Source organism: Petromyzon marinus, chromosome 53 (assembly GCF_048934315.1).
Source record: "Petromyzon marinus isolate PM22_M1 ecotype Great Lakes invasive population chromosome 53, UKy_Petmar_22M1.pri1.0, whole genome shotgun sequence".
In the NCBI taxonomy this organism is placed as follows: Eukaryota; Metazoa; Chordata; class Hyperoartia; order Petromyzontiformes; family Petromyzontidae; genus Petromyzon; species Petromyzon marinus.
This window is the reverse complement of record NC_133719.1, coordinates 848,912-863,227: the sequence shown is the minus strand read 5'-3', so window position 1 is coordinate 863,227 and position 14,316 is coordinate 848,912.

Sequence of the window (14,316 nt, the reverse complement as noted above, 5' to 3'; positions counted from 1 at the left end):
CTCTTCACCTGAGTCCAACATCAACACTCTTCACCTGAGTCTAACATCAACACTCTTCACCTGAGTCCAACATCAACACTCTTCACCTGAGTCTAACATCAACACTCTTCACCTGAGTCTAACATCAACACTCTTCACCTGAGTTCTACATCAACACTCTTCACCTGAGTCCAACATCAACACTCTTCACCTGAGTCCAACATCAACACTCCTCACCTGAGTCCAACATCAACACTCTTCACCTGAGTCCAACATCAACACTCTTCACCTGAGTCCTACATCAACACTCTTCACCTGAGTCCTACATCAACACTCTTCACCTGAGTCTAACATCAACACTCTTCACCTGAGTTCAACATCAACACTCTTCACCTGAGTCTAACATCAACACTCTTCACCTGAGTCTAACATCAACACTCTTCACCTGAGTCCAACATCAACACTCTTCACCTGAGTCCAACATCAACAATCTTCACCTGAGTCCAACATAAACACTCTTCACCTGAGTCCAACATCAACACTCTTCACCTGAGGCCAACATCAACACTCTTCACCTGAGTTCTACATCAACACTCTTCACCTGAGTCCAACATCAACACTCTTCACCTGAGTCCAACATCAACACTCTTCACCTGAGTCCAACATCAACACTCTTCACCTGAGACCAACATCAACACTCTTCACCTGAGTCCAACATCAACACTCTTCACCTGAGTCCAACACCAACACTCTTCACCTGAGTCCAACATCAACACTCTTCACCTGAGTCCAACATCAACACTTTTCACCTGAGTCCAACATCAACACTCTTCACCTGAGTCCAACATCAACACTCTTCACCTGAGTCCAACATCAACACTCTTCACCTGAGTCCAACACCAACACTCTTCACCTGAGTCCAACATCAACACTCTTCACCTGAGTCCAACATCAACACTCTTCACCTGAGTCCAACATCAACACTCTTCACCTGAGTCCAACATCAACACTCTTCACCTGAGTCCAACATCAACACTCTTCACCTGAGTCTAACATCAACACTCCTCACCTGAGTCCAACATCAACACTCTTCACCTGAGTCCAACATCAACACTCTTCACCTGAGTCTAACATCAACACTCTTCACCTGAGTCCAACATCAACACTCTTCACCTGAGTCCAACATCAACACTCTTCACCTGAGTCTAACATCAACACTCTTCACCTGAGTCTAACATCAACACTCTTCACCTGAGTTCTACATCAACACTCTTCACCTGAGTCCAACATCAACACTCTTCACCTGAGTCCAACATCAACACTCCTCACCTGAGTCCAACATCAACACTCTTCACCTGAGTCCAACATCAACACTCTTCACCTGAGTCCTACATCAACACTCTTCACCTGAGTCCTACATCAACACTCTTCACCTGAGTCTAACATCAACACTCTTCACCTGAGTTCAACATCAACACTCTTCACCTGAGTCTAACATCAACACTCTTCACCTGAGTCTAACATCAACACTCTTCACCTGAGTCCAACATCAACACTCTTCACCTGAGTCCAACATCAACAATCTTCACCTGAGTCCAACATAAACACTCTTCACCTGAGTCCAACATCAACACTCTTCACCTGAGGCCAACATCAACACTCTTCACCTGAGTTCTACATCAAGACTCTTCACCTGAGTCCAACATCAACACTCCTCACCTGAGTCCAACATCAATACTCTTCACCTGAGTCCAACATCAACACTCTTCACCTGAGTCCAACATCAACACTCTTCACCTGAGTCCAACATCAACACTCTTCACCTGAGTCCAACATCAACACTCTTCACCTGAGTCCAACATCAACACTCTTCACCTGAGTCCAACATCAACACTCTTCACCTGAGTCTAACATTAACACTCTTCACCTGAGTCCAACATCAACACTCTTCATAATAAAGGTTTTTGGGTTAGATCGCGTTTATTTATAAATGTGTCGTAACCCTCCACCACCCGACACGGCAAATCAGCAAAAAAAGTGTCACGTTGACAAAAGACAAATAATTCACTACTTCAGCCCACCGGTGTGTTGAAGAGTTAATCCACATTTACAGTTTGAGTACGACGTTTCGCTGGTAAAAACATCCAGCATCATCGGGCAATTCGCCAGAATGGTAAAGCCCTCGCTTGCTCCCGGTTTTATATATATGAGTCTAACATCAACACTCCTCACCTGAGTCTAACATCAACACTCTTCACCTGAGTCCAACATCAACACTCTTCCCCTGAGTCCAACATCAACACTCTTCACCTGAATCCAACATCAACACTCTTCACCTGAGTCCAACACCAACACTCTTCACCTGAGTCCAACATCAACACTCTTCACCTGAGTCCAACATCAACACTCTTCACCTGAGTCCAACATCAACACTCTTCACCTGAGTCCAACATCAACACTCTTCACCTGAGTCCAACATCAACACTCTTCACCTGAGTCTAACATCAACACTCCTCACCTGAGTCCAACATCAACACTCTTCACCTGAGTCCAACATCAACACTCTTCACCTGAGTTTAACATCAACACTCTTCACCTGAGTCCAACATCAACACTCTTCACCTGAGTCCAACATCAACACTCTTCACCTGAGTCTAACATCAACACTCTTCACCTGAGTCTAACATCAACACTCTTCACCTGAGTCCAACATCAACACTCTTCACCTGAGTCCAACATCAACACTCCTCACCTGAGTTCTACATCAACACTCTTCACCTGAGTCCAACATCAACACTCTTCACCTGAGTCCAACATCAACACTCCTCACCTGAGTCCAACATCAACACTCTTCACCTGAGTCCAACATCAACACTCTTCACCTGAGTCCTACATCAACACTCTTCACCTGAGTCCTACATCAACACTCTTCACCTGAGTCTAACATCAACACTCTTCACCTGAGTTCAACATCAACACTCTTCACCTGAGTCTAACATCAACACTCTTCACCTGAGTCTAACATCAACACTCTTCACCTGAGTCCAACATCAACACTCTTCACCTGAGTCCAACATCAACAATCTTCACCTGAGTCCAACATAAACACTCTTCACCTGAGTCCAACATCAACACTCTTCACCTGAGGCCAACATCAACACTCTTCACCTGAGTTCTACATCAACACTCTTCACCTGAGTCCAACATCAACACTCTTCACCTGAGTCCAACATCAACACTCTTCACCTGAGTCCAACATCAACACTCTTCACCTGAGACCAACATCAACACTCTTCACCTGAGTCCAACATCAACACTCTTCACCTGAGTCCAACACCAACACTCTTCACCTGAGTCCAACATCAACACTCTTCACCTGAGTCCAACATCAACACTCTTCACCTGAGTCCAACATCAACACTCTTCACCTGAGTCCAACATCAACACTCTTCACCTGAGTCCAACATCAACACTCTTCACCTGAGTCCAACATCAACACTCTTCACCTGAGTCTAACATCAACACTCTTCACCTGAGTCTAACATCAACACTCTTCACCTGAGTCCAACATCAACACTCTTCACCTGAGTCCAACATCAATACTCTTCACCTGAGTCCAACATCAACACTCTTCACCTGAGTCCAACATCAACACTCTTCACCTGAGTCCAACATCAACACTCTTCGCCTGAGTCCAACATCAACACTCTTCACCTGAGTCTTACATCAACACTCTTCACCTGAGTCCAACATCAACACTCTTCACCTGAGTCCAACATCAACACTCCTCACCTGAGTCCAACATCAATACTCTTCACCTGAGTCCAACATCAACACTCTTCACCTGAGTCCAACATCAACACTCTTCACCTGAGTCCAACATCAACACTCTTCACCTGAGTCCAACATCAACACTCTTCACCTGAGTCTAACATCAACACTCTTCACCTGAGTCCAACATCAACACTCTTCATAATAAAGGTTTTTGGGTTAGATCGCGTTTATTTATAAATGTGTCGTAACCCTCCACCACCCGACACGGCAAATCAGCAAAAAAAGTGTCACGTTGACAAAAGACAAATAATTCACTACTTCAGCCCACCGGTGTGTTGAAGAGTTAATCCACATTTACAGTTTGAGTACGACGTTTCGCTGGTAAAAACATCCAGCATCATCGGGCAATTCGCCAGAATGGTAAAGCCCTCGCTTGCTCCCGGTTTTATATATATGAGTCTAACATCAACACTCCTCACCTGAGTCTAACATCAACACTCTTCACCTGAGTCCAACATCAACACTCTTCCCCTGAGTCCAACATCAACACTCTTCACTTGAATCCAACATCAACACTCTTCACCTGAGTCCAACACCAACACTCTTCACCTGAGTCCAACATCAACACTCTTCACCTGAGTCCAACATCAACACTCTTCACCTGAGTCCAACATCAACACTCTTCACCTGAGTCCAACATCAACACTCTTCACCTGAGTCCAACATCAACACTCTTCACCTGAGTCTAACATCAACACTCCTCACCTGAGTCCAACATCAACACTCTTCACCTGAGTCCAACATCAACACTCTTCACCTGAGTCTAACATCAACACTCTTCACCTGAGTCCAACATCAACACTCTTCACCTGAGTCCAACATCAACACTCTTCACCTGAGTCTAACATCAACACTCTTCACCTGAGTCTAACATCAACACTCTTCACCTGAGTCCAACATCAACACTCTTCACCTGAGTCCAACATCAACACTCCTCACCTGAGTCCAACATCAATACTCTTCACCTGAGTCCAACATCAACACTCTTCACCTGAGTCCAACATCAACACTCTTCACCTGAGTCCAACATCAACACTCTTCACCTGAGTCCAACATCAACACTCTTCACCTGAGTCTAACATCAACACTCTTCACCTGAGTCCAACATCAACACTCTTCACCTGAGTCCAACATCAACACTCTTCACCTGAGTTTAACATCAACACTCTTCACCTGAGTCCAACATCAACACTCTTCACCTGAGTCCAACATCAACACTCTTCACCTGAGTCTAACATCAACACTCTTCACCTGAGTCTAACATCAACACTCTTCACCTGAGTCCAACATCAACACTCTTCACCTGAGTCCAACATCAACACTCCTCACCTGAGTTCTACATCAACACTCTTCACCTGAGTCCAACATCAACACTCTTCACCTGAGTCCAACATCAACACTCCTCACCTGAGTCCAACATCAACACTCTTCACCTGAGTCCAACATCAACACTCTTCACCTGAGTCCTACATCAACACTCTTCACCTGAGTCCTACATCAACACTCTTCACCTGAGTCTAACATCAACACTCTTCACCTGAGTTCAACATCAACACTCTTCACCTGAGTCTAACATCAACACTCTTCACCTGAGTCTAACATCAACACTCTTCACCTGAGTCCAACATCAACACTCTTCACCTGAGTCCAACATCAACAATCTTCACCTGAGTCCAACATAAACACTCTTCACCTGAGTCCAACATCAACACTCTTCACCTGAGGCCAACATCAACACTCTTCACCTGAGTTCTACATCAACACTCTTCACCTGAGTCCAACATCAACACTCTTCACCTGAGTCCAACATCAACACTCTTCACCTGAGTCCAACATCAACACTCTTCACCTGAGACCAACATCAACACTCTTCACCTGAGTCCAACATCAACACTCTTCACCTGAGTCCAACACCAACACTCTTCACCTGAGTCCAACATCAACACTCTTCACCTGAGTCCAACATCAACACTCTTCACCTGAGTCCAACATCAACACTCTTCACCTGAGTCCAACATCAACACTCTTCACCTGAGTCCAACATCAACACTCTTCACCTGAGTCCAACACCAACACTCTTCACCTGAGTCCAACATCAACACTCTTCACCTGAGTCCAACATCAACACTCTTCACCTGAGTCCAACATCAACACTCTTCACCTGAGTCCAACATCAACACTCTTCACCTGAGTCCAACATCAACACTCTTCACCTGAGTCTAACATCAACACTCCTCACCTGAGTCCAACATCAACACTCTTCACCTGAGTCCAACATCAACACTCTTCACCTGAGTCTAACATCAACACTCTTCACCTGAGTCCAACATCAACACTCTTCACCTGAGTCTAACATCAACACTCTTCACCTGAGTCTAACATCAACACTCTTCACCTGAGTTCTACATCAACACTCTTCACCTGAGTCCAACATCAACACTCTTCACCTGAGTCCAACATCAACACTCCTCACCTGAGTCCAACATCAACACTCTTCACCTGAGTCCAACATCAACACTCTTCACCTGAGTCCTACATCAACACTCTTCACCTGAGTCCTACATCAACACTCTTCACCTGAGTCTAACATCAACACTCTTCACCTGAGTTCAACATCAACACTCTTCACCTGAGTCTAACATCAACACTCTTCACCTGAGTCTAACATCAACACTCTTCACCTGAGTCCAACATCAACACTCTTCACCTGAGTCCAACATCAACAATCTTCACCTGAGTCCAACATAAACACTCTTCACCTGAGTCCAACATCAACACTCTTCACCTGAGGCCAACATCAACACTCTTCACCTGAGTTCTACATCAACACTCTTCACCTGAGTCCAACATCAACACTCTTCACCTGAGTCCAACATCAACACTCTTCACCTGAGTCCAACATCAACACTCTTCACCTGAGACCAACATCAACACTCTTCACCTGAGTCCAACATCAACACTCTTCACCTGAGTCCAACACCAACACTCTTCACCTGAGTCCAACATCAACACTCTTCACCTGAGTCCAACATCAACACTTTTCACCTGAGTCCAACATCAACACTCTTCACCTGAGTCCAACATCAACACTCTTCACCTGAGTCCAACATCAACACTCTTCACCTGAGTCCAACACCAACACTCTTCACCTGAGTCCAACATCAACACTCTTCACCTGAGTCCAACATCAACACTCTTCACCTGAGTCCAACATCAACACTCTTCACCTGAGTCCAACATCAACACTCTTCACCTGAGTCCAACATCAACACTCTTCACCTGAGTCTAACATCAACACTCCTCACCTGAGTCCAACATCAACACTCTTCACCTGAGTCCAACATCAACACTCTTCACCTGAGTCTAACATCAACACTCTTCACCTGAGTCCAACATCAACACTCTTCACCTGAGTCCAACATCAACACTCTTCACCTGAGTCTAACATCAACACTCTTCACCTGAGTCTAACATCAACACTCTTCACCTGAGTTCTACATCAACACTCTTCACCTGAGTCCAACATCAACACTCTTCACCTGAGTCCAACATCAACACTCCTCACCTGAGTCCAACATCAACACTCTTCACCTGAGTCCAACATCAACACTCTTCACCTGAGTCCTACATCAACACTCTTCACCTGAGTCCTACATCAACACTCTTCACCTGAGTCTAACATCAACACTCTTCACCTGAGTTCAACATCAACACTCTTCACCTGAGTCTAACATCAACACTCTTCACCTGAGTCTAACATCAACACTCTTCACCTGAGTCCAACATCAACACTCTTCACCTGAGTCCAACATCAACAATCTTCACCTGAGTCCAACATAAACACTCTTCACCTGAGTCCAACATCAACACTCTTCACCTGAGGCCAACATCAACACTCTTCACCTGAGTTCTACATCAAGACTCTTCACCTGAGTCCAACATCAACACTCCTCACCTGAGTCCAACATCAATACTCTTCACCTGAGTCCAACATCAACACTCTTCACCTGAGTCCAACATCAACACTCTTCACCTGAGTCCAACATCAACACTCTTCACCTGAGTCCAACATCAACACTCTTCACCTGAGTCCAACATCAACACTCTTCACCTGAGTCCAACATCAACACTCTTCACCTGAGTCTAACATTAACACTCTTCACCTGAGTCCAACATCAACACTCTTCATAATAAAGGTTTTTGGGTTAGATCGCGTTTATTTATAAATGTGTCGTAACCCTCCACCACCCGACACGGCAAATCAGCAAAAAAAGTGTCACGTTGACAAAAGACAAATAATTCACTACTTCAGCCCACCGGTGTGTTGAAGAGTTAATCCACATTTACAGTTTGAGTACGACGTTTCGCTGGTAAAAACATCCAGCATCATCGGGCAATTCGCCAGAATGGTAAAGCCCTCGCTTGCTCCCGGTTTTATATATATGAGTCTAACATCAACACTCCTCACCTGAGTCTAACATCAACACTCTTCACCTGAGTCCAACATCAACACTCTTCCCCTGAGTCCAACATCAACACTCTTCACCTGAATCCAACATCAACACTCTTCACCTGAGTCCAACACCAACACTCTTCACCTGAGTCCAACATCAACACTCTTCACCTGAGTCCAACATCAACACTCTTCACCTGAGTCCAACATCAACACTCTTCACCTGAGTCCAACATCAACACTCTTCACCTGAGTCCAACATCAACACTCTTCACCTGAGTCTAACATCAACACTCCTCACCTGAGTCCAACATCAACACTCTTCACCTGAGTCCAACATCAACACTCTTCACCTGAGTTTAACATCAACACTCTTCACCTGAGTCCAACATCAACACTCTTCACCTGAGTCCAACATCAACACTCTTCACCTGAGTCTAACATCAACACTCTTCACCTGAGTCTAACATCAACACTCTTCACCTGAGTCCAACATCAACACTCTTCACCTGAGTCCAACATCAACACTCCTCACCTGAGTTCTACATCAACACTCTTCACCTGAGTCCAACATCAACACTCTTCACCTGAGTCCAACATCAACACTCCTCACCTGAGTCCAACATCAACACTCTTCACCTGAGTCCAACATCAACACTCTTCACCTGAGTCCTACATCAACACTCTTCACCTGAGTCCTACATCAACACTCTTCACCTGAGTCTAACATCAACACTCTTCACCTGAGTTCAACATCAACACTCTTCACCTGAGTCTAACATCAACACTCTTCACCTGAGTCTAACATCAACACTCTTCACCTGAGTCCAACATCAACACTCTTCACCTGAGTCCAACATCAACAATCTTCACCTGAGTCCAACATAAACACTCTTCACCTGAGTCCAACATCAACACTCTTCACCTGAGGCCAACATCAACACTCTTCACCTGAGTTCTACATCAACACTCTTCACCTGAGTCCAACATCAACACTCTTCACCTGAGTCCAACATCAACACTCTTCACCTGAGTCCAACATCAACACTCTTCACCTGAGACCAACATCAACACTCTTCACCTGAGTCCAACATCAACACTCTTCACCTGAGTCCAACACCAACACTCTTCACCTGAGTCCAACATCAACACTCTTCACCTGAGTCCAACATCAACACTCTTCACCTGAGTCCAACATCAACACTCTTCACCTGAGTCCAACATCAACACTCTTCACCTGAGTCCAACATCAACACTCTTCACCTGAGTCCAACATCAACACTCTTCACCTGAGTCTAACATCAACACTCTTCACCTGAGTCTAACATCAACACTCTTCACCTGAGTCCAACATCAACACTCTTCACCTGAGTCCAACATCAATACTCTTCACCTGAGTCCAACATCAACACTCTTCACCTGAGTCCAACATCAACACTCTTCACCTGAGTCCAACATCAACACTCTTCGCCTGAGTCCAACATCAACACTCTTCACCTGAGTCTTACATCAACACTCTTCACCTGAGTCCAACATCAACACTCTTCACCTGAGTCCAACATCAACACTCCTCACCTGAGTCCAACATCAATACTCTTCACCTGAGTCCAACATCAACACTCTTCACCTGAGTCCAACATCAACACTCTTCACCTGAGTCCAACATCAACACTCTTCACCTGAGTCCAACATCAACACTCTTCACCTGAGTCTAACATCAACACTCTTCACCTGAGTCCAACATCAACACTCTTCATAATAAAGGTTTTTGGGTTAGATCGCGTTTATTTATAAATGTGTCGTAACCCTCCACCACCCGACACGGCAAATCAGCAAAAAAAGTGTCACGTTGACAAAAGACAAATAATTCACTACTTCAGCCCACCGGTGTGTTGAAGAGTTAATCCACATTTACAGTTTGAGTACGACGTTTCGCTGGTAAAAACATCCAGCATCATCGGGCAATTCGCCAGAATGGTAAAGCCCTCGCTTGCTCCCGGTTTTATATATATGAGTCTAACATCAACACTCCTCACCTGAGTCTAACATCAACACTCTTCACCTGAGTCCAACATCAACACTCTTCCCCTGAGTCCAACATCAACACTCTTCACTTGAATCCAACATCAACACTCTTCACCTGAGTCCAACACCAACACTCTTCACCTGAGTCCAACATCAACACTCTTCACCTGAGTCCAACATCAACACTCTTCACCTGAGTCCAACATCAACACTCTTCACCTGAGTCCAACATCAACACTCTTCACCTGAGTCCAACATCAACACTCTTCACCTGAGTCTAACATCAACACTCCTCACCTGAGTCCAACATCAACACTCTTCACCTGAGTCCAACATCAACACTCTTCACCTGAGTCTAACATCAACACTCTTCACCTGAGTCCAACATCAACACTCTTCACCTGAGTCCAACATCAACACTCTTCACCTGAGTCTAACATCAACACTCTTCACCTGAGTCTAACATCAACACTCTTCACCTGAGTCCAACATCAACACTCTTCACCTGAGTCCAACATCAACACTCCTCACCTGAGTCCAACATCAATACTCTTCACCTGAGTCCAACATCAACACTCTTCACCTGAGTCCAACATCAACACTCTTCACCTGAGTCCAACATCAACACTCTTCACCTGAGTCCAACATCAACACTCTTCACCTGAGTCTAACATCAACACTCTTCACCTGAGTCCAACATCAACACTCTTCATAATAAAGGTTTTTGGGTTAGATCGCGTTTATTTATAAATGTGTCGTAACCCTCCACCACCCGACACGGCAAATCAGCAAAAAAAGTGTCACGTTGACAAAAGACAAATAATTCACTACTTCAGCCCACCGGTGTGTTGAAGAGTTAATCCACATTTACAGTTTGAGTACGACGTTTCGCTGGTAAAAACATCCAGCATCATCGGGCAATTCGCCAGAATGGTAAAGCCCTCGCTTGCTCCCGGTTTTATATATATGAGTCTAACATCAACACTCCTCACCTGAGTCTAACATCAACACTCTTCACCTGAGTCCAACATCAACACTCTTCCCCTGAGTCCAACATCAACACTCTTCACCTGAATCCAACATCAACACTCTTCACCTGAGTCCAACACCAACACTCTTCACCTGAGTCCAACATCAACACTCTTCACCTGAGTCCAACATCAACACTCTTCACCTGAGTCCAACATCAACACTCTTCACCTGAGTCCAACATCAACACTCTTCACCTGAGTCCAACATCAACACTCTTCACCTGAGTCTAACATCAACACTCCTCACCTGAGTCCAACATCAACACTCTTCACCTGAGTCCAACATCAACACTCTTCACCTGAGTCTAACATCAACACTCTTCACCTGAGTCTAACATCAACACTCTTCACCTGAGTCCAACATCAACACTCTTCACCTGAGTCCAACATCAACAATCTTCACCTGAGTCCAACATAAACACTCTTCACCTGAGTCCAACATCAACACTCTTCACCTGAGGCCAACATCAACACTCTTCACCTGAGTTCTACATCAACACTCTTCACCTGAGTCCAACATCAACACTCTTCACCTGAGTCCAAAATCAACACTCTTCACCTGAGTCCAACATCAACACTCTTCACCTGAGTCCAACATCAACACTCTTCACCTGAGTCCAACATCAACACTCTTCACCTGAGTCCAACACCAACACTCTTCACCTGAGTCCAACATCAACACTCTTCACCTGAGTCCAACATCAACACTCTTCACCTGAGTCCATCACTCTTCACCTGAGTCCAACATCAACACTCTTCACCTGAGTCTAACATCAACACTCCTCACCTGAGTCCAACATCAACACTCTTCACCTGAGTCCAACATCAACACTCTTCACCTGAGTCTAACATCAACACTCTTCACCTGAGTCCAACATCAACACTCTTCACCTGAGTCCAACATCAACACTCTTCACCTGAGTCTAACATCAACACTCTTCACCTGAGTCTAACATCAACACTCTTCACCTGAGTCCAACATCAACACTCTTCACCTGAGTCCAACATCAACACTCCTCACCTGAGTCCAACATCAATACTCTTCACCTGAGTCCAACATCAACACTCTTCACCTGAGTCCAACATCAACACTCTTCACCTGAGTCCAACATCAACACTCTTCACCTGAGTCTAACATCAACACTCTTCACCTGAGTCCAACATCAACACTCTTCATAATAAAGGTTTTTGGGTTAGATCGCGTTTATTTATAAATGTGTCGTAACCCTCCACCACCCGACACGGCAAATCAGCAAAAAAAGTGTCACGTTGACAAAAGACAAATAATTCACTACTTCAGCCCACCGGTGTGTTGAAGAGTTAATCCACATTTACAGTTTGAGTACGACGTTTCGCTGGTAAATACATCCAGCATCATCGGGCAATTCGCCAGAATGATAAAGCCCTCGCTTGCTCCCGGTTTTATATATATGAGTCTAACATCAACACTCCTCACCTGAGTCTAACATCAACACTCTTCACCTGAGTCCAACATCAACACTCTTCACCTGAGTCCAACATCAATACTCTTCACCTGAGTCCAACATCAACACTCTTCACCTGAGTCCAACACCAACACTCTTCACCTGAGTCCAACATCAACACTCTTCACCTGAGTCCAACATCAACACTCTTCACCTGAGTCCAACATCAACACTCTTCACCTGAGTCCAACATCAACACTCTTCACCTGAGTCCAACATCAACACTCTTCACCTGAGTCTAACATCAACACTCCTCACCTGAGTCCAACATCAACACTCTTCACCTGAGTCCAACATCAACACTCTTCACCTGAGTCTAACATCAACACTCTTCACCTGAGTCTAACATCAACACTCTTCACCTGAGTCCAACATCAACACTCTTCACCTGAGTCCAACATCAACAATCTTCACCTGAGTCCAACATAAACACTCTTCACCTGAGTCCAACATCAACACTCTTCACCTGAGGCCAACATCAACACTCTTCACCTGAGTTCTACATCAACACTCTTCACCTGAGTCCAACATCAACACTCTTCACCTGAGTCCAAAATCAACACTTTTCACCTGAGTCCAACATCAACACTCTTCACCTGAGTCCAACATCAACACTCTTCACCTGAGTCCAACATCAACACTCTTCACCTGAGTCCAACACCAACACTCTTCACCTGAGTCCAACATCAACACTCTTCACCTGAGTCCAACATCAACACTCTTCACCTGAGTCCAACACCAACACTCTTCACCTGAGTCCAACATCAACACTCTTCACCTGAGTCCAACATCAACACTCTTCACCTGAGTCTAACATCAACACTCCTCACCTGAGTCCAACATCAACACTCTTCACCTGAGTCCAACATCAACACTCTTCACCTGAGTCTAACATCAACACTCCTCACCTGAGTCCAACATCAACACTCTTCACCTGAGTCCAACATCAACACTCTTCACCTGAGTCCAACATCAACACTCCTCACCTGAGTCCAACATCAATACTCTTCACCTGAGTCCAACATCAACACTCTTCACCTGAGTCCAACATCAACACTCTTCACCTGAGTCCAACATCAACACTCTTCACCTGAGTCCAACATCAACACTCTTCACCTGAGTCTAACATCAACACTCTTCACCTGAGTCCAACATCAACACTCTTCACCTGAGTCCAACATCAACACTCCTCACCTGAGTCCAACATCAATACTCTTCACCTGAGTCCAACATCAACAATCTTCACCTGAGTCCAACATAAACACTCTTCACCTGAGTCCAACATCAACACTCTTCACCTGAGGCCAACATCAACACTCTTCACCTGAGTTCTACATCAACACTCTTCACCTGAGTCCAACATCAACACTCTTCACCTGAGGCCAACATCAACACTCTTCACCTGAGTCCAACATCAACACTCTTCACCTGAGTCCAACACCAACACTCTTCACCTGAGTCCAACATCAACACTCTTCACCTGAGTCCAACATCAACACTCTTCACCTGA